The sequence below is a fragment of the Schistocerca americana genome, unplaced genomic scaffold (genome assembly GCF_021461395.2).
Source record: "Schistocerca americana isolate TAMUIC-IGC-003095 unplaced genomic scaffold, iqSchAmer2.1 HiC_scaffold_877, whole genome shotgun sequence".
Classification (NCBI taxonomy): domain Eukaryota; kingdom Metazoa; phylum Arthropoda; class Insecta; order Orthoptera; family Acrididae; genus Schistocerca; species Schistocerca americana.
Window position 1 is genome coordinate 8,416 of NW_025726650.1, and position 4,085 is coordinate 12,500.

The window sequence follows — 4,085 nt, forward strand, 5'->3', positions numbered from 1 at the left end:
GCTGCGTCAACTAGAGCTGAGCAGCCGGCCGCCCGGGAGTGTGTCCCGGGGGCCCGCGCGAACACGCAAGCGTCCGCTCAATTATTCTGCAAACAGGAGGAGGCTGAGCTCCCCTGCACAATACACCTCGAAACCCTCTCAGGTCCCGGCGGCGCGCAGCGCCGTCCTAAGTACTTGGTCGGGTTCGAGAGAGGCGCAATCGCCCGGGGTTTGGCGAGTAGACGCTTTAGGTGCGACCACCCGTGCTCCCAACTGAGCTTGCCGCTGCCGACAGAGGCCCGGGAGCGTGCTGTCGTGGCATTGCCGGCGGGAGACAACACGCGCCACCTACGGTGGCCGGCAGCTCCAACGCCAGCGCCACAGAAGGACAAAAGCCCCACTTGGGTGCCGAAGCGAACTCTCCCAGCACAGCGCACGCGCCAACACGTCCGCACAGCTGCGATACAATCCACCTGCGAGAACCGCAGAGGCGACCGAGCAGCAGACGGCGTCGCGGCGCCGAGCGCCGGGCGGCGGCGCATCCTCAGCGCACACAGTCCTCAATCGGACCAGCACACTGCAGATGTCCACCGCGCTTCGCACCGGGCCCGCGAGGACCTACTTTGGCCGCACGGCGCCGCGTGCAGGGTGCGCCGGCGCGCAGCTGCGCCGCCTGCCGCCTCCGTCGGCCGGCGCGCCTGCCACTGGCCGCCCCCACCAGCCGGCTGTAGCGCGTGCGCCCACGCACCGCGCGGCCAGCACGCCGGGAGGCCCCCCCTCACCGGCCGGGGACGGTCCCACCCAGCCACCGCCGCGTATCGCTTCACACCCACATGCCATTCACGTTCGTGGGCATGGTGGGTATCGCTGAAACAACCGGTTGGTAGCTCAACCGATCGTCGCCATCACTGATTCACCTCTAGCGAGAACAACCGCACCACAACGGTTTACCAGTTGTTCATTTGCGTAACGTCACCAGCAAACGTAGACGTCCATCGCCATTTGCAAATTCAACGATTGTTGCATGCCTGTGTCAGGTGTCACGACACACTATGTCTGCCCACATACACGCAACAACATGTGCACGCTTCGCGAACACGTGGAAGGTGGCCCCCGTACGTATGCGATGTCCATTGCGCGAACGACTGTCAACCGGCCTCTGTCGCATGTCGCAGATGTGGAACGCAGTGCACCATGCTATCACGGTGTGTGAGAAGAGACGACTACGTCTGACAACACGCACCACTACATCAACAGACGGCTCATGCTGATCGCCATCCACGGCATACCATACTGCAATCCAGCTCTTATAGGGAGACGACACGTAGCTGAGTGCACAATATTTGGACCGTATGGTTCGCCGTTGTTGGCGCAGTCGTGGTACGGTCACACATGTACCACGATGTATCATTCAGTACATGAGGACCAATGTGCAGTACAGTGTGTGATTTGGACGTACAACATCAGCGGACAGTTGACACAAGCCGTACCACAACGTAGGCTGTGCTTCGCCATGCGAATGCCAATGAACAACTGCGAAGGGCATTGAGCATGTACGTCCTGCTGCCATCCGCATTACAGTGTATAGCTGCAAGGTGTTTAACATGAAGCGATACTCTGGGGACCGGGCAGTGCGAGTAGCAAACTATATTGCGGGGGTTGCAGTTAGGCAACACTACACTAATTTAACGCGTCGTATGACAATTACAGAGCGGGTTAAGGCCCAACGTGTGTTGGGTTAAGGCCCAACGTGTGTTGGGTTAAGGCCCAACGTGTGTTGGGTTAAGGCCCAACGTGTGTTGGGTTAAGGCCCAACGTGTGTTGGGTTAAGGCCCAACGTGTGTTGGGTTAAGGCCCAACGTGTGTTGGGTTAAGGCGCAACGTGTGTTGGGTTAAGGCGCAACGTGTGTTGGGTTAAGGCGCAACGTGTGTTGGGTTAAGGCGCAACGTGTGTTGGGTTAAGGCGCAACGTGGGTTAGGTTAAGGCGCAACATGGGTTAGGTTAAGGCGCAACATGGGTTAGGTTAAGGCGCAACATGGGTTAGGTTAAGGCGCAACATGGGTTAGGTTAAGGCGCAACATGGGTTAGGTTAAGGCGCAACATGGGTTAGGTTAAGGCGCAACATGGGTTAGGTTAAGGCGCAACATGGGTTAGGTTAAGGCGCAACATGGGTTAGGTTAAGGCGCAACATGGGTTAGGTTAAGGCGCAACATGGGTTAGGTTAAGGCGCAACATGGGTTAGGTTAAGGCGCAACATGGGTTAGGTTAAGGCGCAACATGGGTTAGGTTAAGGCGCAACATGGGTTAGGTTAAGGCGCAACATGGGTTAGGTTAAGGCGCAACATGGGTTAGGTTAAGGCGCAACATGGGTTAGGTTAAGGCGCAACATGGGTTAGGTTAAGGCGCAACATGGGTTAGGTTAAGGCGCAACATAGGTTAGGTTAAGGCGCAACATAGGTTAGGTTAAGGCGCAACATAGGTTAGGTTAAGGCGCAACATAGGTTAGGTTAAGGCGCAACATAGGTTAGGTTAAGGCGCAACATAGGTTAGGTTAAGGCGCAACATAGGTTAGGTTAAGGCGCAACATAGGTTAGGTTAAGGCACAGTACGGGTTAGGTTAAGGCACAGTACGGGTTAGGTTAAGGCACAGTACGGGTTAGGTTAAGGCACAGTACGGGTTAGGTTAAGGTACAATACGGGTTAGGTTAAGGTACAATACGGGTTAGGTTAAGGTACAATACGGGTTAGGTTAAGGTACAATACGGGTTAGGTTAAGGCACAATATGGGTTAGGTTAAGGTACACATTGTTGTAAGGAAAGGTGTTTTGGGGGGGGGGGGGGGCCGGTTTGTTGATTGTGATTATCGTAAGTAAATGACTGCGGCATCATCGGATTTGCCACGTCAGGGTGCACCTTTGGCTCATAACAGGCGGCGCTCTGATTCCATGCTTGTGGCAGACCTGTGTCTTTCATTCCTGCCATTGTTTGTGTGGTGTGACAGGAGGCAGTATTGTGATGTTGGGTGCACCCCTGTGTGGGACATGTGTGGGTGTTGGTGGCTTAGCTGAGCAATGGTGGTTGTCGGAAGGGTGGGATATTCTGTTTTCCGAGTGGACCTCCCGGTCTGGTTATGATAGTGTGGATTGTCTAATGTGGCAGAGAGGATGCACTGGGTGTTGTTCCATGCTGGTGCTTACATATTGTCTGTGTGCCTGTTACAGGCAGAGAGTAGTGCGTGATAAGAGTGTCTGGCTGACGTGTGATTGTGAGCAGAGTCTTTCAGCATGTATACGGACAGTTGTATACATTATCTGTATTCTGATGGCTCTATCTATTACTAATCAGCGCCGTGTATACGTTTACTCCGGTTCCAGTCGAAACTATTGTATCTCTGTACATTAGTGACACGGCGAGCCCGCTATGTAGTTACTCGTCTCGGCAGCTTCCACCGGTGTATGGCAAATGATTATAAGGAATCAGTCTAGTCGTCAATACCGATAGTGTGACGTCACATGTCTGGGGTGGGGGACGCTGCGCCCTTCCGGTGGGTCATGGCCTAGGAAGACTCTTCCCACGCAGGGGGGCTTGGACTGTCATTGACTCTTCCGGGTAATATACTTGCCGTACGTTTTTGCGACTGCGAGTGCAACGCTCACCGGTACCGACATGGATGGAGCGCCTCCTAGCTGCCGCTGAGCATCTGCATTCGTACAGAGAGCAACGCGATCGCGTCTGTAGCTCGTACGTGGTACAGCTCGCAGCTCATGTATATGGACAGCGGGAATGTCGCATATTGGACATAACTCTTCATGAAACGCACGTTATAGGGGTGGATTGCACATTGCGAGTGCGAGCAAAGTCCGCCGTTCATCCGCTGGAGTTGCGAGTTGGGCGGTTGGGGTGGGGCACGAACGGGTGCAGGTGGAGTGATTGCCGGTCCACGACTTCGTGCGGCAGAGGCGCTGGCGTTGGGGTGCTGTTGTCGACAGAGGGTGCAGGCTTTGTGGGTGGGGTCGAACGAAGGGCACTGTGGGGCCAACGCTGTCTTAGTCGGCTTGGCGTCTCATAGATGACGGTATCGTCGTTGCAGGAGGTCATGTTGCGG